The sequence below is a fragment of the Puma concolor genome, chromosome C2, assembly GCF_028749965.1.
Source record: "Puma concolor isolate L17-30 chromosome C2, mPumCon1.1.hap2, whole genome shotgun sequence".
NCBI lineage: Eukaryota > Metazoa > Chordata > Mammalia > Carnivora > Felidae > Puma > Puma concolor.
This window is the reverse complement of record NC_141675.1, coordinates 47,988,937-48,011,858: the sequence shown is the minus strand read 5'-3', so window position 1 is coordinate 48,011,858 and position 22,922 is coordinate 47,988,937.

The following is a 22,922-nucleotide window of genomic DNA, read 5'->3' as shown; positions in this document are numbered from 1 at the left end:
AAGCAAAGCAATGTTTACCAGACTGTCCTTAGTGAATGGAAACAACAGTCCATTTACACAGGCTCTTCCCTACTTAGTCCTGATTAGAGAAGTTCTATTATAAACATATTCCATCTCAACTAGCCCACTTACCGTTTGCTTTAATTTGTGGCCCTTGATCTCTAGTAACTTCCTTATTATATCCCTAAAACCCAATATGGCACCAGACACAGAATACTAGGTGCTATATAGGGTTGATGTATTTTGGGGGTGCTAAGTATTTGTTGATTAACTCTCAGGAATTAGTTGACTTCTGAAGAAAATGAGGACTTTGTATTCAGCCTTCTAAAGTTTTATGTTTTATGGTGAACCTGCTATTTTTGACTGTACAGAAATCTTCCTCTACTCTTCTTGTAATGGCACTGCTATTTTGTTTTGGATATCTACGCCTTGGTCACTAGATACAGTTCTAGAAGTTGCCTCTAAGTCATACACCCTCCTCTGGTCAAGTTATGGGCAGATGGCCAAGCTAGGCAAAGCTTGTGCTGTCCCAATGTAATTTGAAATTTGAATAAAATGACATAGGAACTGAATACAACCAGACCCTCCTACTCTTCATATCGGGGGCTCCTCTAGGTCTGATCTGTTCCTAACAGTGAGTCTTGAGATTTATGAGTTACCCCCAGAAAATGTAGTAAACTTTGTTTTAGCCTAACTCATTCAGAATTAGCTTCGGTTGCTTATAACCAAAGAATTCCTATCACCTATACTTCAAAAATTCTATGAGACTTAGCAAGAGGAGAGAGCAGACAAAGAGAGCAGGAAATGACACAGAAGTATACTGATTGGAGAGGCTTAATGAAATACAAATATTTTTTCCCAAAATATGAGTTGTATATTTTTAAGTTGTTATGTATGAGCCTACGTGGTTTGAAAATTTGGCGATCACAATAATCACTTGGGATACTATTTTAAATGTAGATGTCCAGGTCCTGCAACAGAGGCTCTGGTTCTGTTGGTCTGTGTGGGGCCTGGGAATCTGTATGATTGACACATTTCCTAGATGATTCTCAGGCCGTGTTTTGGGAGACAGTGTTTTAGGTTCTACTGTATATGAAAAATGGCAGGTAATCAGATCTGTGAACACAATGGAATACGCCTGCTCCCTGCTCAGTTTTGCTAAACAGTCCCAAACTTCTAGTTATGACTGTCTCATATAATACTCTAGTTTTATCAGTGATAATGGCGGCCTTTGAAATAAAGGTAAAAAATTCATTATTAAAGACTATCCCTTAAAATGGAGGTGCCAAGACACGAATATGTTACTAGACCAGTTCCAAGGTAAGATCACACGACAGATCCTGTGTGCTGGTAACAAGCAAGGTCATCTCTATAGGGTCAACATATAGAACATACCATGTAATTTCCATAGAATTATTTAAAGGATTGAGTTTATTTTTCAAAAGCCAATGTAACAGAAATTAAGGATCCCATATGGTTCACCCAAGCATTTTTACACAACAACAAATTCCAAATACTTTTTTTTAATGTAGTTAATGCTTTTACAGATGTATCTTTATATAAAAAGTATGACAGATATGTTACAGGAAACAGCCAAGACCTGAGTGTGTTTGTATGCAATGCCCACTTTTGGTTAACTGCTATTTTTCCTAACAATTTTATGATATTTTATAATATTTAATTTATAATAATTATCCAGTTATAGTATTGTTCTATAGATACCATGCAAAACTTTCCTCCTAGAAACAAAATGTAGTAGTTCAAAATTTCTTTTACATTTTAGCGGCCTATGGGTGGCTCAGTTGGGTAATCGTCTGACTCCTGATTTAGGTTCAAATCATGATCTATAGGTCATGAGACGGAGCCCTGAGTTGGGCTCTGCACTGACATTGGCGAGCCTGCTTAGGATTATCTCTCCCCCACTCTCTGCCCCTCCCCACCGCTCAAAAATAAATGAATAAACATTTGCAAAATAAAAAGAAAATTTCCTTTAAAAAAAATTTTTTTTAACGTTTATTTATTTTTGAGACAGAGAGAGACAGAGCATGAACGGGGGAGGGGCAGAGAGAGGGGGAGACACAGAACCGGAAGCAGGCTCCAGGCTCTGAGCCATCAGCCCAGAGCCCGATGTGGGGCTCCAACTCACGGTCGGTGAGATCGTGACCTGAGCTGAAGTCAGACACTTAACCGACTGAGCCACCCAGGCGCCCCAAAAAGAAAATTTCCTTTAAATTTTAAATTCAACTTAGAGAATTTCAATTCTATATTGAAAATCCACAATTTGCTCATTATTCCACTAGACCCTGGGAGGGATGGGGAAAAAATGGATAAAGTGAAAGATTTTATAGTATAAATATAAAAACCAGGAGATTCAAAAGTAGCTTTTAAAAACCAGCAGCTAGGGGCGCCTGGGTGGTTTGGTCGGTTAAGCAGCCGACTTCGGCTCAGGTCATGATCTCACGGTCCCTGAGTTCGAGCCCCGCGTCGGGCTCTGTGCTGACAGCTCAGAGTCTGGAGCCTGTTTCAGATTCTGTGTCTCCCTCTCTCTCTGCCCCTCCCCTGCTCATGCTCTGTCTCTCTCTGTCTCAAAAATAAATGAACGTTAAAAAAAAATAAAAATAAAAACCAGCAGCTATTCAGGGCATCATATAGAGGGATATGAGGTCATGGTTGTACCATCTGGAGCCCAAGCACACAGAACTGTAGCAAGCCCATGTGATAGTTCTCAAGTGAACAGAAAACCTCTGTGTGCTGTCTGCGTGTCTTACTTCCTGCACATGACGCTCACAAGGTTTACAATAGGGGAGAATGTGCATAAAAACTAGTGTCTGAGTTAATATTAGGAATTAGTCATGGGCTTGGAGAAATCCTTTTCATCATTTATATACAAGTTTACTAGTCCCAAAGTCAAAGAAATAATATGAAATAAGCATGGGACCTTTTCTTATAACTTCAAGCTTAACCACAACCCCCCCCCCCCCCAAAAAAATCTCTTTTCCTTCATTCTCCTGGTACATGTGCCAATCACGTGATACCATGTTTGTTGTAACTTTTACCAAACATTTGCCAAACGTCTTCTGTCTGCAGCAGAGACAGGACTAGGTTAAAAAGGAAATCATTTTCCTTCTAATCCTTTTTTTGTACTAGTTTGCATTGGTCTTTGGCTTTTTCTTCCCAGCAATCTTTGTTTACCTTCCTTTCGAGGATAGCTCTCAGACTGTGGAGAGCAGGACACATTCGGCTGCTTCCTTCATTAGCACAAGAAATATGCAGATATTTAATTCAATATTCAACATGACACCACAATTGCTCATTGAATACCCACGTGTCGCTCAATACACTAGTGGACGCTAGGAAGGATGCAAAAATGCATGACAGGATCCCTGCCCTGGGAGAGCAGAAGATCCTGTTGACAGGTGGATGGACAAGGAGTAGATGGAGTACTGGGACACTATAGGTGAAGCTCTGGGGATGATGGTGCTGCTGGTGGCACTGTGACCCTAGCAAAGAGTGGTCTTGCGTGTACTACACTTGTTTTTAAAATTTTTTTTTTTTTCAACGTTTATTTATTTTTGGGACAGAGAGAGGCAGAGCATGAACGGGGGAGGGTCAGAGAGAGAGGGAGACACAGAATCGGAAACAGGCTCCAGGCTCCGAGCCATCAGCCCAGAGCCAGACGCGGGGCTCGAACTCACGGAGCGCGAGATCGTGACCTGGCTGAAGTCGGACGCTTAACCGACTGCGCCACCCAGGCGCCCCACTACACTTGTTTTTAATACTCAGGAGAATAACAGTAGGAATTCTCAAGCAAATGAGTATCTGCAGAGTAGAAATTTATAAATTATCAGTTGATTGTTGTCTCCTAGTGCTAGGAGAGGGCCGGCTTACATAAAGCAGATGTGGATAATAAAGGAAAGGAATTCCATATCTGTTGAAAAGTGCATCTGGAAGATTCCTCTGTCAAAGAACAGTGATCTCTTTTAAGCCTGAAGCAATTTTAAATGAAAATAATACATGGTTGGCCATTTCAAAATCTTGCCCAACCAGTGTCAAACACAGAATTATCAGCAATGCGTAATAAACTGAGAAATGAAATTTGAAGGAGAAGTATAAAATGGAATTGAGTTCCAGGGAAGTGAAATTTTTTTCTTCAGTTCAGAGCTAAAGCAGCCTTCAGTCCCTTCTGGATTTTGTCTATTTTTTTGCAAAGACTAAGCATGATGTTGTAACCTACTTTTCCTCTGCTAAAAGTGATTGATTGACTAACTGGAAGTGAAAATCAGTTTGGTACTACTAGAAAAATGGTAAATTTTTATGAATTAATTTTATTCATGCTGCGTGAGAACCATTTTGGCTCTAATATAAAATACTTCAGAGCTTTACTGTAGTTTCTCATGCTGCGGGAGGCAATTGGTCTTGGAGAACAGCTCTCTAAGGAGCTCATGGGTCAGCTTTAACTATTTTGTAAGCAATAAATTAGACAACATTTTAGCAAGCAGAAAGGCTGTGAAAATCTATATAAAAGGAGGGTGACAAACATGTGAAGGCTCATTAGCAATCAAGATAACAGAATACAGTTTTTCTAAAAACAATCAGGAAGTAAATCACCTAGAAAACGAGTTGTAGCAAGCTGATGAGGTAGAACTGGTTAGAATAATGAGTTGGCTCCGTTTCGAGAGTAAAATACTTCCTTCTATTCCATGCTATTTCCCATTTTAGGGCTCCTTCTATATGCTGTGTAAATAATATAGGCTCCCAGACAGTAGAGGTCCCTTGTCAAGCCTTTCAAAGCCTTGTTCTGAGCACCGGTTTTGCTCCAAGAACTACTCTAGTCTCTGAGGATATGGTGGGATATGATGTAATCCATCCAGGGTTCTATGGAATTTTCAGTAAAGATGCAGATCCAGGTGGCAGATTTGCCTACACTTTCAGGAAATGTGAAAGACTCACCCAAGGACTTAACATTCCCTGCTCTCCATCCTTGAACTACAGCCACAGCACATGCACATGCTTGTACAGGGGCCTCCGCTTTTGTTAACGGTGGCGTTTTGATTCTTTGTTATGCACCGGGCAAAGCCCAGGGTGCAGCTGGAGGATGCCACACAAAAGATGCAGCTCCAGACTGGAGAGCTCTAGCGCAGGTGGCTTCAGGGAAATCAAATCATCTCTTCCATACCCTGTCAACTTTCTGTATCAAAGTGAAATGTATCAATAATGATGGCAGTGTTCCAGCTCACATTTTTTTTAAAAAATTAGCATACCGCAATCAGACTTTTTTTTTCACATAGCTGCCCTTATTCCCTCATTAATGAAAAATGTCAGATCTACAGAACAGGTAAAGGAACAAAGCGACATAAATTTTTTTAATGTTTATTTTTGAGAGAGAGAGAGAGAGAGAGAGAGAGAGAGAGAGACAGATGGAGGGGGCAGAGAGAGAGGGAGACACAGAATCCAAAGCAGGCTCCAGGCTCTGAGCTGTCAGCCCAGAGCCCAAGGGGGGACTGAAAGTCACAAACTGCGAGACCATGACCGAAGTTGCAGATGGACGTTTAACTGACTGAGCCACCCAGGCGCCCCACGATTTTATGTAACAGTGCTTCCCAAACTCTATCATACCATGGTACACAAAAAGTCACGATACTTGAATGGCGCACTAGGGTAAAGGAATACCTTTGAAGATGGACTGCTGGGGGGCTCTGATGCCTCAGGTCCAAGGGAACCAATATCTCAGTATACCTGTAACCCCTCATAAACATCATTTGGGAAGCTCTGGATCTAAGAATTTAATTGTGAAGTATTTGATTTCATATTCAGAAATAACTGAGGTGCTTTTTTTTTTTTTAAGTTTCTTTATTTTGAGAGGGAGCAAGTGGGGGAGGAGCAGAGAGAGGGAGGGCCAGAATCCCAAGCAGGCTCCACACTGTCAGCACAGAGCCCAACACGGGGCTCAAACTCCAGAACCATGAGATCATGACTTGAGCCGAGATCAAGAGTTAGACGCTTAACCAACTGAGCCACCCAGGTGCCCCCCAAGGTGCTTTTTCCAACCTCTTCCTCCACCCAATACTTTCAACAAAACTAGAATATGTTGTCAGAGAAGAGGTTCACAGTTTGAAATGGCTGTTGGAATGAGTCTTTTATACCGATGGGACTGTGCCATAAATTTTCAGGTGAGGTAGGCAGAAAAAATGAGAAGTACTGAACAAGAATTTACCAACTCAACCCTTTTTATTTTACAAATGAAGAAACAATGCACAAAAACCATACTTTAGTGTTTTAGTGGAGGGAAGATAGAAAATCAGATGAAGGCAAGATTTCATAGCTTTCGACCACAGGCTTTTTGCTCCACAGCAGTGGTGCTTAAGGGTGCTCTCCAGACTGGAAGCATCATCATCACCTGAGAACTTGTTAAAGATGCCACTTGTCAGGCACCACCCCAGATCTAATGGATCAGAAGCTCCAGGACTGAGGCCCAGTAGACTGTTTCAACATGCCCTCTTGGTGGTTCTGACGTACACTGAAGTGTGAGAAATGACGCACCCCAATGTGATTCTGTCATATGTGGCTGATTGGAACCAAGACTATACCTGTGTGGTCAGAAAGCCAAGCACGAAGATGGGGCATTTGCACATGGAGTGCAGGCTCGCTCTGACAGGGGAGATGGACTTTGGAATAAAAGGTAGAAGTAGAAGGTTACTAGTAGAAGGGAGATCCCGAATTCAGGATCAAAGTGGGATCTCCAGTTCTCTAAATACTACCAGGTCTGTTATGGCCCAGGCCTTGCCGCCATCTTAACTCCTTCAGAAAAAGTGTCAGCTCTGCATATTTGGGAAACTTAAAAGGAAAACCAGTAGAAGAAAACAATTGTACTTTTCACAGTTGCCCTTTGTGGCTTCTTGTGTTAAACATAATTATTTTGAAAATGACAAACCTCTCTAGATTTAGCTTCTAGGTATTTATTGATTTATTTTGAGAGAGGGAGAGAGAGAATCCCAAGAAGACTTTGTGCTGCCAGCACGGAGCCCAGTGTGGGGCTCCAACTCATGAACCGTGAGATTATGACCTGAACTGAAATTAAAAAATAAATAAATAAAAAATCAGACGCTTAACCGACTGAGCCACCTAGGTGCCCCTAGATTTAGTTTTTTTTTTTTTTTTTTAAATTTTTTTTTTTTCAACGTTTATTTTATTTTTGGGACAGAGAGAGACAGAGCATGAACGGGCGAGGGGCAGAGAGAGAGGGAGACACAGAATCGGAAACAGGCTCCAGGCTCTGAGCCATCAGCCCAGAGCCCGACGCGGGGCTCGAACTCACGGACTGTGAGATCGTGACCTGGTTGAAGTCGGACGCTCAACCGACTGCGCCACCCAGGCGCCCCTAGATTTAGTTTTTATAACATGTGGAAGATCAAGAGGAAGAGAGGAAAAAGTATTTCTTAGAGGTGAGGCCAAGTTGAGTTAGCCTATTTTATATCACCACTCTTAAATTTCTTTGCCCTTAAAAACATTCAAGTGATGGGGCACCTGGGTGGCTCAGTCTGTTGAGCGTCCGACTTCAGCTCAGGCCATGATCTCACGGTTCATGGGTTCGAGCCCCACGTCGGGCTCTGTCCTGATAGGTCTGAGCCTGTAGCCTGCTTTGGATTCTGTGTATCCATCTCTTTCCGCCCCTCCCCAACTAGCACTCTGTCTGTCTCTGTCTCTCAAAAAATAAAATAAAAAAACGATAAAAAAAATTAAAAAAAAAATGTTCAAATGCCTTTTTCCATGTGACTCACTCCAAATCTCTATTCCTCAGATGTGGGTCCTACATTGTGTGGATCAAGGATATCAAATAACTAAAGTAAAAAAAAAAAATGTACAGCTTATTTTTTAGTCTAAGAATAATTCTACCACAAGGAACTAACGAGTAGAAAATCCCCTTTTCATGATTGGAAACTCATGTTAAGCTCAGCAATATTAGTAGCATTAAAATACTTTCATGTTGTATCCTCAGGACATCCATGAATAATAAAAGCTACAACCAACACTGTTGTCATTAGTTAAGATCTTATAAACTGTTCCTTAAAGAGGAAGACACTACATCTCATTCTTTTACCCTCCTTTTCTAAAGACACGGACTCATACTCCTGGACAATGCCTTTTATACTCTTTATCAAATACTTACCGAGTAAATGTCAACTACTATAAAAAAAGATGCAACTCTCACAGCCCCTGAAACAATAATATACAAGATAATTATCAGGACTGTGTAGTCATTGTCAGATAGTTTTTTATTTAGCACCCATCATTGGAGCCATTTCAGTAGGAGAGGTTACAGGTATAGACAGAGTAAGAATTTTGTTAGGAGATGCAGTGAAATAAAAAAAAAACAAAAAAACAAAAAAAAAAACCTTGTAGTAAAAAGTTTATTATTATATAAGAATGTTTATTCTGGCCTTTTGTGTCTTTCCTTTGCAAAGTATATCTTATTTTTAGTCATGCAGATATAATTAGAACCCAGTGTTGGAGGTTTCCAAAACGGTAGACAAGAATGGTACTTACTTACTAGGTCTTGAGGCCTAACACAACAACCCAATGCTCCCGTCAACACAAAGCTCGCCTGAAAGGAAACTGTAATGCTTCAGCATATACCAGGTGGTGCCAGTGTTTGCTGAGATAGCTCTTAAGATTGCTGAGCACAAGCAGCCTTTTCAATGCACTAATAAACTCTACATTCATAAAATTTTCCACAAAAAGTACAGAATTTCATGAAGTTTATTGAAAGTGCACTGATATATATATTTAAAAAAAAAAGGCACTACTATCATTTCCTGCACTCAAATGTGAAATTAGGAAGAGACTGAGAAAAAGGGCTCTTTTTACCAAAATAATTATTTTGCAAGCTGCCCCAGCTTTTATAGATAAAAAGTTTGATTTTGTGAACAAAGTAAAATATTCTAAGTATCCAGTTCTTTAATGCACTGTGGTGACCACTGTGCAAATTAATCTCTGTCCTTTAATGAATAACCTGATATATGAGGCTGGATTTCTGTTTTTCTCAGGCTGCCACTTACTGGCACGTGATTGAAATTCATTTGTATTACCAGTGAGTTCATTGCAAGCCCTAGAATCTACCTCTACCAAGCCTAGAATCAACTTATATTGTTGTGATCGGATGATGAAAAGGAAAAGAATATGCATTTTTAATGATTTCTCTTCTTTCACAACATTTTTTGAAGTCCCTAACACAAACACTTTATGAGAACAACCAGACTATTTTCCAAATGGGCCACAGACTCGTTCTTCCATTATATTCTGTGATTCCTCATTCTTATACCTGCAATTCTTCCTCCTCAATATTTCTGCAGGCACTTAGAAAAAATGATCAAATACCTAAATAATGATCCTAAAGATCTTTGTCTAGGTTCTATTATCTCTAATAAAAATGGAAAAGAGAAGGGAGTCCATATTTGTGGTGAACCTACTATGTAGCAAACACAGAGTTGTAGAATTTTTAAACATAATCTTTGGGGGGATTTTGGGTTTTTTTTTGTTTGCTTTAAATATTTACTTATTTTGAGAGAGATGCAGAGAGAGAGTACACAAGCAGGAAGAGGAGCAGAAAGAAAGGAGAGAGAGAATCCCAAGCAGGCTCTGTGCTATCAGCACAGAGCCCAATGTGGGGCTGGATCTCACAAACCATGAGATCATGACCTGAGCCGAAATCAAGAGTCGGATGCTTAACCAACTGAGCCACCCAGGTGTCCCCAAACATAATCCTTGTTAATGCTATAATGCTAAGAGTTAGGTTATTGCACCCATTTTACAGGGGAGGAAATTGAGGCTCAGACTTAGCAATAGTCCTACAGATACTATGGGGCAAAAATATTATTTGAACCTTATTGTGTGTAACTCCAAAGCTCATGATCTTTGTAAATTAAAAATAATATTCCTGGAATTTTTATTAAGGTTAATTATAGTTATACCTTTATATAAAATTAACTTTGTTTAATGACTAATATTTTCAAAGCACTGTCACATACATGATCACATACATGATCCATTTCAAGACAGCTGGTAGAATGGAGGACATGTGGGGGTTGTTGTAAGGATTAGCAATAATGTCTAATGTATAATGTCAGTGTAAAACAAGTCCTCAGTAGTTATTATTATTATTATTATTATTATTATTATTATTATTATTCCCAGCAGGCTTAGAAGTTGTGTAGCATAGCTATTATCACTCCTTCTTGACAGACTTTCTCTACAAAGATTAATCCCTTTCACATTATGCTTCACAAGCAAATATAACTTTAAAGTTTTTATTTACAAGGCATTTACTTACAAGAATTTCAAAACCCCATATTCAACTTCAGTTTGTTTGCGATGCTGGCAGGCAGGGGATGGAAGGGGAGTAGGTGTGAGACGGGCTTACAATCTTTGCCAGCCCAGACAGAATTGGAAATTATGCCTTCAGTCTCCAAAATGAGTGTCCTTTTTCACTGCACCTAAGTGCTCCATATGATGTTCTTTATCAGAGACTTCATTATCTTCTTTCAAGGCACAATGAAGAGCCTTTGTTTCTTGCCTCCACAGTGAGGGGAGTGCATGCTGAAGCGGTACATGCAGACCCTGCTTGGGCTTGCTTATGGGGGGAGAGCAGTTATCAATCACAATGCAGAGAGATGGTTGGGGTTGGACTCTGAAGCACATTCCTGCTCTCTGATTAGTAGGCAATGAAGTGCAAGAAGTGCTCGATATCAGTGACTCACAGCAAGACAGGAAATCTCAAGCGATCCGCCCTTCCTTCCTGCCCTCCAGACCAGCTGGGTTGCAGAACCACAGGCCTCAGCCAGCCTAGAGCATTGGGGAGAAGGGAAGGGCCGGAGTGGGCAGACCCTGGGCCAGTGCAGTAGGCTCCCTTAATGGATCAAAAAGGCAGGACCCCCCCCCCCCCCCGCCCCACAGTCACACTGCTGCAGGGAAGGTACACTCTCTTTATCCTCAAGGATGCTTTTTCTGTTGAGATTTATCTTTTCCCCTTTACCCCACATCCCCCTGGTATATTCTCGCCTTTGTATTTTTTTTAAATATAAATATAAAGTTTGGCACAACTCAGTTGAGTGGTTTTCATTTACACTATGTTTTAAAAGCATGCAAGAAATGACATTAGTCATCATTACAAGCAATGTCTCCACAGTGGCAACATGGCAGAATGTGTCTCTCCAGCAAGATGTAAACACATTACAGTAGGCTTTTGAACCCAGTGTAAAATTCTTTCAATAAAGTTATACCATGTTTCTTGTCATGAGAGCAGCAAATAATCCTAATGATGGTAAAGGCTAACAGTTATGCCAAGAACTGCTTTGAGCACCTTATACCTTTTGAGTCATTGAACTGTTACCACACATATATATACATATATATAACCTTTCAGTTCACCTCCTTTTATTTTCCTGCTCTCTCCAAGCTCAGCTCACACCCTGTGTTGCAGCCACGCCAAAATACTTCTAATGAATTGTTCATTGTTGTATGCCTTTGAATAAGTGGCTGCTTTCTCTGTTTGAAAAGCCATTGCTCCCCCATTCCACCCAGTGAATCCTCCAACATTCAGAATTCTGTCCATCTTTTCATACATTCGAAGAGTATTTACTGAACACCTCTTGCAAGGCAGACACCAGGTGGGGTAGGAAGGAGGTTCTGACTGTTTTTATTCTAGTGCATAGAGACAGAGTTGAAAGAGAGAAAGAGAGAGAGAGAGGGAGGGAAGGAGGGAGGGAGGAAGGAAGGAAAGCAAAAAAAGCAAAGGAAGGAAAGAAGAAAAACAAAGCAAGAAAAGAAGGAAAGGAACAAGGGAAAGGAGGAAAAGGAGGAAGGCAGAGGGAAGGAGGGAGGTACCTACCTATCTTGGTTTGTGTTATGCAGAGCCATATGACATTAGGTGATAAGTGGTTACTTATATCAGGTGTCAGGGATCCAGCCACAAGCTCTGAATGGCAAGAAGGAGACAGTCAGACAGAGGTAGACACCACTAGTTCCAAGGTGCTAAGCTCTCGAGAGCAAGCTCGGTTTCCCAACCAACTGAAAGGAGCTGGAGTGACTGAGGTGCAGTCACAGAGAAAGGCAGCCACCATATTCCATTGGTTTTGTAATACCTGTCAGTAGTTCAAAGTGAAAATTTAAAGCAGAGAATTGATATGATCTAATATATTCTAATAAATCCCTCTGGCTATTGAGAGCACATTGGAGTTTAGGAGGTCAAATGTGGAAGCAGGAAGACAAGGGAGGATACAGGTAAATGAGTCAAAGCAATTATTTCTTCTCTTTCTTTGTGCTCACACAGCATTTTGTAAAGACTCAATGTTACACGTATTTTAAAAACTGATGTATGTGTTTTCTCCTCTACTTAGACAATAAGATCCTTGAAAGTAGGGATGAGCCATCATTACACAAAAATAACAAAGAAAAAATTAATAAATTAAGCCTCTGAAGCTTAAAGTTTCTGAAGACAACAGTCATCTATTCAAATGATCGGATTGCAAAGTAGATTATTTACATTGCAGAAGAAATAGAAAGCATTACAGTCCAGAACAGAGGAGGGAAAAAGCCTATTATCCAACTGAGGGTATAATACTGAGCCAGAACATTAGGGTCTGGTGTTCTTTAACATAGTAGGATGTTAAAACAAGGTGACAGAAGTTTGACAGAGAACAAATCGAGTCAGCTTTCCCTTCTGATGTTTCACAGTTTCAGATAATGGCTGTATTTAGACTCAGGGTTCTAGGTCAAGATGAAACTCAGTGAATATATTGAGAAATTATTTATCTGTGCTGGACTATTAAATAAGAAGTAAACAAAAGTGTCCACTTGCTTTTAGATTGTTCAAATTACAGCAAAACCCTAACACTGAGAAAAAGTGCTGACATTCTAAATGTTTCTTTTTCGAGCTATAAAAAGATCAATCATGAGGAAGGGTGAAGCTTGTTTTTAATGTATTCCCTTCCTCCTTTTCTGTATGTCACTCTCCTCAAGGGATCCTCTGCCTCTACCCATTCAGAGCCCTCAGGGGTGCACAAATTTAATCAAGGCCTTTTTCCTTCAGTCTTTCCCTTGGTGTCTCATGCCCCTTCCCCAACCTACTTCAACTCTAGATCTAGATCTAGATCAATCTGTATATCTATAATCTATCCATAAAACATATATATATATATATATATATAACTACAATATAATATGACTATATATGTGGTGTAATATATAATATAAACTATATGTAATATATATGACTATCTTTATACATACAATCAGTTAGCAGTTGCCTCATAATAAAATGCCACAGAACTTAGTGACTTGAAACAGCCACCATTTCTGTCTCACAATCCTGTAAATCTAGCTAGTTCTTTTGCATTAAGCTAGCTCATTTGGGGCTCAGTGATCTAAAATGGTCTCCTCCCCTTGTCGGAGGCTACAGCAAGAACAGCTAGGACACCAAAGGCCTTTTTTCACATAGCCTCTCATCTTCAAGGAGGCTTATTCACATGGGAGCAGAAGGGTTCCCTGCAGCAGTAGGCAAATTCTAGTTGCAAGCACTTTTATGTCCTCTGCACTACATTTTTCTAATGTCCTACTGGCCAAAGGAAATTACCTGGCCAAGTTCAGTTTCAAGGTAGAGAGAAATAAACTCAGCCTTTTGATGAGAGGCATGGTAAAAATCTCCTTGTAAAGGGACATGCCTATGGGGACATAAGTAATTTGTGACCATTTTGTGATACATTGCACTATCATTTTGAAGAAATCCCATAATTTCATTCACACTAAGGTGATAAGGGCTCCTAACAAGGTCCTGTGCTTCTTAATGTGGCAAAATATTTCACCTCAAGAGTGTGAACCTTGAGTCAGAATTGCAGACCCAGTAGCAGAGGAGGAATTCTTCTGCAAAGGACTCTTCTCTAGCATTTCCAGGCCTGATCTACAGGCAGCCACCCACCTGAGCATAGATCCCATACCTGGTCCCCATATTCCCTAGGCAGTTACATCATGGTGTGCTTGAGAGGCATCATTTGACACATGGAAGGGAGTATATCAATCATGTGACTGTACCAAATAACCTAGTACATAACTGTCCAATAAGTATTAGTTTAATTGGTTAATTCATATGTGCGTGTGTGTTTATGTGTGTGTGTGTGTATGAGTGTATTGAGAGAGAAGGAGGGAGGGTGAACATGCACAAACACCAGTTCCATTCCAAATACTCAGGCGTCAAGAGAAAACATGACAGAATGGAGTTGACACAGACTTTAAAGCTAGATGCACATACTACCTGTGTAACCTTGGGCAAATGTCTTAATCTCTCTAAGCCTTCGTGTCCTAATCTATAAGACTGCCATAATAATACCTTTGCTGCAGGGTTATTATAAAAATTAGATAGAATGATAGATGTAGAACACCTAGAGCAACACATGACATATTAGGGGCATTCAGTCATTAGGGAACAGGAGCCAGGCCTAGCTTCCCATACAAATTCCATTTCTCACTCCTGCCTTCCTTCCGCTCTCGTGCTACTTTCCCTTGGTGATCGGCCTTCTGCCTGCCAGGCCTAGACCAGACCAATCAGAGAAATGAGCAGGGCCAGGAGTAGGGAAATTCTTCTGCATCTTTAGGTTCTGTCAACACGAGGTTTTTCCAGCCATGACAGAAGAGGGTAGTTAAAGCAATGGGAATGAGTGGCCAAAGCAGTGTTCCCTCTAGAAGTAAGCCTCTGGCTACCCCTTGTCCGCCATTGTGGTGCTACATAAACTCCCAGCCAGAGCAACTACACAGACCCAGGTTGGCCAGCAGGGTTTGTATAGTTAGCATTTCAGGAAGTATGGATAGATTTCAATTAAAGGCTGCAGACGGAACACATGCCTTCTCTTTGAGGCCTTCACATCTCACATTCCACAGAAATGCCTATTTTTAAAACTATGTGAAAGAACAGAAGTTCATAATAAATCCCAGGATCAGGGACTCAAAGATTTCTATATATTTCTCCAAGATGTGTGGGGGATGGGATCACAGACTGTCTGGATTCAAATGTCATCTCGGTCAGTCATAATCTGTATGAATTTGAACAAGTCTGTTTCCTCATTATAAAATGTAGATAATTATAGGACCTCCCTTATACGGTTGTTGTGTGGATTGGCCAAGTCATGTGAAGCACCTACAACACTTCCAGAAACACAGCTCAATAACAGTTAAATTGTTATAAACTGAAGCCAAGGAATTTACAACTAAGAAATTGCACGGAAGAAAGTTGGAAGTTCAAGCTGGGAATTGGCAAGAATCCAGAAGAAAGTGAAGCAGAAATCAAGGGTATTGGTTTAATATCTACAGAAAAGCTATTCAGTCCATCTTCCAAAATTCTCTACTCCCACATCCACGTGCAGGGGTAATGTGTACCCTAAGTTAGCTCAAACCAAAGCTGTTTTCTCTAAAGAAATTGAATAACTCACCTCTGAGGCGCTAAGGCTCCTGTTGCGGCTGCTTGGTACATAAAGGTAGTCTCTCTACTTTGCTGACTAAATGAATGGTTTAACTTAAAAGGATCACCAAGTGATGAAAAATCAGAGATCCCCACACAGGCACCATTTCTGAAACTTAACCATGTCAAAAATAAGAGCCAAAAATTTTCTGAGAGAAGAAACAGGTTATCTATAAAGAAATGAGAATCAGACTGGTGTCAGTCTTCTCCCCAACAAAATCAGTTGCTAGAAGATAATGGAAAATGCCTTAAAAGTTCTGAGGAAAAATTCTTTTGAAACTAGAATTATATACCTATCTAAATTATTTTTCCAGTCCAAAGACATTTTCAAGCATGCGAGAGCTTAGAAAATTTTATCTCCTATGCATACTTTCTGGGGGAAAAATATTGGGAGAGATATAGTAAAGCAAAAGAAAAAGTAATCCAAGAAAAATAAGGTCATGGCAGCCAAGAAAAAAATGAACTTGACTTAGAAATTTATGAAAAATAATTATTGGATGAAAGCTGTTCAGCAAGCTTAGAAAATCAACAATCCAAATAGTAACAGGAAATCTGAAGGTTCTAAAGAATAAGTCCTCAAGTGGAAAATATTACTGTAGGAAATATTCTTACTGATAAACTGGATGATATTTGACAAGATTAAATATATTCTAATTCTATCCACAAGAAAAAGAAAATTAATTAGAAATTTCAAATAACTGACATGATGCATGAAGAAATCATGGTCTAAATAGGAAACAAACTATAATATTGTGTGATATTTAGTAAATTGAAAAAGAAGAATCAATTTGACCTTAATACTTGGAATATTCTTCTTCAAAGAATACAGATTTATTAACACAAAGTTAGATCTCCATGTATCCTTTTAATTTCGAAATGTAAATTTATTGAAAAACAAAAAGAATGCATTTGAAAGACAAATTTCAGACTTATTCAATAAATATTGAGCATCCTCTATGTGCCAGATATATCCACCATGCTTGTGATAGTTTTTTTTTATTTTTTATTTGAAATGTTCATTTGACAAATGTGATTTATTTTGTATATTGGCCTTGTTTCCCAACCCCCACACTGTATTAGACAGGAATGTTTATTTCACAACATATAAACTACTAGCCCTTGTGGTTTACTCCAAAGGGGGAAAAATACAAATGTTCTAGAAACAAATGAGACAAATTATGCCCTGGCATATTAAAGGATATCAGAATTCCTATATTGAAGTCACTTATTTACTTTATTCTAATTCACTGTTACCAAATATAAGCATAACCCCCCCCCCCCCCCCGGCCAACACACATACACAAATGGAATATATTGTGGGAATTGGAGATTTATGCTAAGGGATTTTACAAAGCATAAATAATAAAAAATGCTGGATGATTTAGGATAGTTTTTTTTTTCAAAGTGGCATTTGCAGATATTTAGGGGTATGAATATATTCTCAGTAGTCCATAATTTCTCTGGAGAATTTTGAAATAATGTGACTTTAATTAAATAAATCTCAAATATTAATATAAACACATTTCCTGATCGTGTTGATGAGCACTTTCGAGCACAGTAATGCTATATGACTTCTCTTAAGATTGGCTTGTAATTGTCTTACAGTGATTTTTTAGAAAATAATTCAATTTATTGAAACAAACAAAAATCACCCATTTCTTCAGATCTCCTTTATAGGCCAAAGCATGCTACTTTCTGCCTTAGGTGATAATACTCACATTATTATAGCATTCCAAAAGCTTTTTACTTTAAAAAAATTGTTTTTGACTGAACCTATTGGCAAAACACAGAGTAATCAACCATGTAGAAGAACGCAAGTGATACAAACATTGACAATGTAAAAAGATGGGGTATGTAATTGGGCAGAGATGGAGGGAAGTATATGGGGCATTAATTGTCTCATTTTATGTGAATCCAAATTTCTAAAGTTGATAAACCAAGAAAGAAATATTAATATTATTTACAGATATAAAGGTCACCTCTCAGGGCCTGTTTTGTTTCCTGAAAAATTGGATTGATGAAATATGCCTTATGTATCTCACAGCAGCTTTCCCATGAATGTCATATAAAATGAAAGGTATGGGAGCACTTGGAAAAATAAAAGTGTTTTTAGCATCAAAATGGGTAACTTCTATAGAAGTCTGACCATTTGCTTTTGCATTCTAACTGCAGATTATCAAAGGATATTTAATATATCCAGTATTTTCATCAGCTCTTATAGTTTCCATTCTGTGTAGAATCATAGGCCTTTCAAGGTGAAAAGGCTTTCAGCAATCCTAAAGTTCACCTTCCTCCTTTCACAGGTGAGGAAACGGAGGCCACACACAGTTAACTGACTTGATTAAGTCAAACAGCTCTTAAATGACAGAACTGGTCCAAAAATTAAGTGTCACGAGCTCTAGGGCAATGTTTTCCTACTACATAGATAGATACATGGCCTAATACAGTAATAATAAGTCCAGATAATAAATTTGATTCTTCAGGACTTTAGGAAAAACTTAGAACCCTGTAGTTTCATATGATCAGAGAATGTCCATGGTATAAATAAATGTGCCTTCCTATCTTATGAAGGTTTATTACATAACTTGAATACAGACCTTACTATATTATTACATAAGAGTTACTTGATTAATAATTTTATGTGCTAAGGTAGTATACTTTACTCACGTTTGATTTAAAAATTCTAATGGAGACTTTGATGTTTCTTAGTTCATCTGTTTTTTAGAGTAATGGGGCTATAGTAAGCATTCTATAAAAATGGGTTGGCTTATTGTTTCTCTTCTGTTTGTTTTCCTTTTAAGTTTGTGTTTGAAATCATTTCAAACTTACAGGAAAGTTGCAAAAACACTACAAAAACACCTGATTACTCATTACTGAGATTTACCAACTTTTAACATTTTATTTATCTCTTTCACCCATCTACATTACATATTAAACCTTTAAAAAATATACATATTTTTTCTGACTCTTGTGAGAGTAGGTCACATGTCTTGCCCCTTTATTCTCAATATCCTATATACTTTTTACATAATCACAGTACAATTATTATATTTAAGACTCTTGATATCGATACAACATTTTAAAGCCCACATTTCAATTTTATCAATTGTTTCGATCTCCTTCATACATATTTTTTCGATTGAGGATATTGTCTAGGATAACATACAGTGTTTAGTTGTCATGTCTCTTTATTCTCATATAATTTAGCAATATTCCTCAGCCTCTTTTTGTCTTTCATGTCATTGGCATTTCTGATGAATACAGCCCAGTTATTTCATTTAATATACTGATTAAGGATTTGGTTTTCTGATGATTGAATTCAGATTAGCCATTTTTGGTTGGATTGCTACACGAGTGATGTGTCTTTCTCATGGTTTCACATTTGGAAACACTGGATGTAACTTTGCCTCCTATTGGTGATGTTAATGTCAATCCACTTGATTAAGATGGCATCCTGTTTCCCCACTATACACTATTTTATTCCTTTATAATTATTAAGTACTTTGTGAAGAGATATTTTGAGACTATGTAACTATCTCGTTCTTCATCAAACTTCCTTCCCTTAGATTTAATCTATTGATTATCCTAGCTTGAATCAATTTTACTGGGAAGGTTGCAAAATGGCAAGTTTTTAACTCCGTTTTATTTATTAGTCTTCTCTGTTTACCAGGTAGTAAGGAATAGCATTGTATTTTTCCTTATGTATTTATTATCAGTTTGGACCTATGAATTCTTGTTTTATTCAATTAATGCACCTCTGCCTTTCTTTTTCTTTTTTTTTTTTTAATGTTTACTTATTTTTGAGAGACAGAGACAGAGAGAAAGAGATAGAGCGAGAGTGGGGGAGGGGCAGAGAGAGAAAGGGACACCCAGAATCTGAAGCAGGCTCCAGGCTCTGAGCTGTCAGCACAGAGCCCGTTGCGGGGTTCAAACTCGTGAACTGGGAGATCATGACCCCTTGAGCTGAAATCCAATATCAGACACTTAACTGACTGAGCCACCCAAGCATCCCTCTTTTTTTTAATGCCCAAATTGTCCTCAATGGGGCCTGTGGGAACTCATTCAAACTGTCTTTTTGTACCTTTGACATATTTCATCATTTTTTGAGAATTTCCCTATTTCTGGCATAAAAAAATCTCCCGTTCATCTTGTACCTTTACTGCTGCTGCTGTCAAGGAATCAGCGATTCTCAAAAAGCCCTCATTTCTTTTAATGGGGAATGGTATTTGGCCTGATTGATTTTTGAAGTTGACATCATGGAGGTCAATCATGTCCTTTAACAACTCATCTCCTGGTTTAAGTAAAAAAAGCTAGAACTTAAAAAGTATTAGGTTTCATCCAGAATGGAAATACTCTGGGCTTGATTTTTAATTTTTTTTTCCTTAGGCTTAGGAAGTAAATGTGAGAAATGAATCCATAGCAACAAAATGTACTGAAGTGTGTATCAAAGAAACATTTTAATTACCACATAAAATACTACAAAACAAATCAATTTGATTAGAAACCTAGCATTTTAAGTGAGTTGGAAATCACTGATTCCATTGAATACTGCAAATAAAAATATAAGCTGTATTTTGGAATTCTTCAAGAAAGTAAAAATTGCTCAGCTTGAAAATAGTACATAAGCACAAACTCAAAATAATGATTTTAAATACACAATATGAAAGTCAATAAGAAAAAAAAACAATTATGAGATATGAAATTTAAAACTCTCGTATCTGGCATATTATAGCTGCCAACATTTTTATTGAATGAATTTAAGAGATTTAAGAAAAAGATAGCCACTCATAAGAATCCAAATAAAACCATGCATATGAAAAGTATAAAACTGCATACGTATTTGTAGTAGAATGCTACATATGTCCTCCTTACCTGAATACTGTGTGGTCAGTTTCCAACGTAAATATCATTTCTTTTAAATTTTGAAGTGTGTGTGTGTGTGTGTGTGTGTGTGTGTGTGTGTGTGTGTGTGTGTTTTAACAGGCAGTGGAGAAAGCAAAAAATACAGATGATAGCAAACATGGTATTACAAAAGAAGGCTGGACTTCACATTGTCTTTGCTCAAGAAAAGGAGGCCAGCCTAAACCAGAGCATCCAGGCAGTGGCTTTTCTTTGTGAAACCAGCCTGTGGCAATACCTATTCTCCAGCCGTGAGGCAATTAAATATATAAGAATGGACCATCCTTCAATTGCTTCGCAAGTGTGAAATCAGCACTGAGCATGTTCTAACTCACCATATGTGGTAATTAAATGTAGGAACTCACACTTCTGTGTGGCCATAAAACCTCTATTTGGGGAGGGAGGCCGCAAGATCTGCAGTTAGCCAGCCTGAGATCAGATAGCGATATGGGAGACATACCTGGCTTCACGCACTTACAAACACGTCCTCATACACTCCCTTGGTTTATTTCAGAGTCCCCAGGCTTCTCAGCTACTGCATGTAATAGTGAGAAAGAAATTTAGATCAAAAGAGACCGCAGGGCAAGACAGGAGTCCAAGAGCATGACTGGACTGGAGTTTCCAGGTCCTGCTATTTCCTTTCAAGTAATGAAATAAGTGAACATAAAAGAAGAGACCAGGTTAAAAAACAGAAAGGAGGCTGGGCAAGAAGCAGCAATAAGACACCAGCTAGGAAGGATCAAGGTTAGCTCTGCCAGACCTGCTGAGTCTTGCTCATTTAGAGGGAGGCTTCCTCCTATCAGTAAAACTACAGAGCTTTAAAAAAAAGTTTTTTTTTATAGTGCTCAAGGAGACCGTAGCATACGACAGGAAAATATTTCAGGATCCAATTGTAACTGATGGAAATATCCCTCAGACAAATGGTCTCAGCTGGAGGAGCTATTTATTAACTGGACTCACTGTGAGCAGCACCTCTCATCAGGCATTCAGCAGGAAATGAAGCCTTCCAGGAGGACTCAACCCAGAAGGAAGCTGCAGCTTGTGAGAAGAAATACCTGATTTACCTGCCCCCAAAAAGTGGTAATTCTGGCAACACAGCGGATAAACCCTAACTACATTTTGAAATGGAATGGGGAGGAATTAACCCAGAGCAAAGCGGGGCCCAGAAGCTGCAAGGCTGGCTCTCCCCTCTATACTTGGGGATCTAGTTGAGGCCCCTGGGTGGCTCAGTCGGTTGGGTGTCCGACTTCGGCTCAGGTCATGATATCACGGTCCATGGGTTCGAGCCCTGAGTCAGGCTCTGTGCTGACAGCTCAGAGCCTGGAGCCTTTTTCGGATTCTGTGTCTCCCTCTCTCTCTGACCCTCCCCCATTCATGCTCTGTCTCTCTCTGTCTCAAAAATAAATAAACATTAAAAAAAATTATACTTGGGGATCTAGAGAAGGGAAACCTTGCCACACTGGCTCATCGCCTGCCACGTTCCCAAGAGAATCAGCGGGCCTGAAGGGAAGCTGGGGATGACTCAAGATGACCTGACACCCTGCACCATAGCCCTGCAAAGTGTCTATCTTTGCATAGTCTAGCCGGCACGAAATTCCAAGGGAGGCAGGGAATCCCTGTGGGGTGGGAGGAAGTGACAAGAGAGATCAAGTTAACCGTCAAGTCATGACCTGGTGAGTAAGCTTGAGAGTCTTCCACTTATTGTTCGACTCGAACTCCCTAGGAAAGAAGAGAACAAGTTGGCATTGTCTCATCACAGAGACCATATAACACGACTCACTGTCACGCTTTCTGTCCCTGCCTCTGATTACATTTATGGTGGATACTTGTGGAGGCTGGCTCCTGTCGCTATTTCTTTTATACTTGTAATACATTTACAAAATAAAATCTACATCCCACACACCCATCGCCCTCAGCTCATCATCTCCCAATTCCTCACTCCCCTATGTCTTCCCCTATATATAAGACAAGTAAATGAGTGAGAGAAGCGTTCCATTTTTCAAACAACTTGCGGAGTATTAAAGGACGAAGGCTGTTTCAGTCCATTTCCTATATTTTTTATAGCTACAACATAATTATCCTTGATGTTCATAATGGAGGTCTGCACAACTGCAAATTCTACATCACGAAGGACTAAATTATATTCATTGTAGATGTATTGCTATTCATTTTATTGCATTCAAATTTTTGACAATCCATGTGTAACATATTCGGTGGTAGTGATAATAGAGTGGAAAACCCCATTCTTCAAGTAAGCTTCCTGAATCAATTACTGAAGAAACAGGGGAGAACAATGATGGTCTGGAGTTCCTTTGGGAGGGCTATTTTACTCATAGGATGAATACAGAGCAGCTCTTCTTGAGGTCTTTGTGTGGATGAGCAAGGCCAGAATTCTCATTCTTTACTTGAATCTTTAACTTTAGAAGAAAAGTAAAGAACGATCATTTTGAAAATGCTGTTCCAAGGGTCAGTACTCTCTATAATTATAAACCTCAATTCTTGCTGCCATTATTAACTTTTG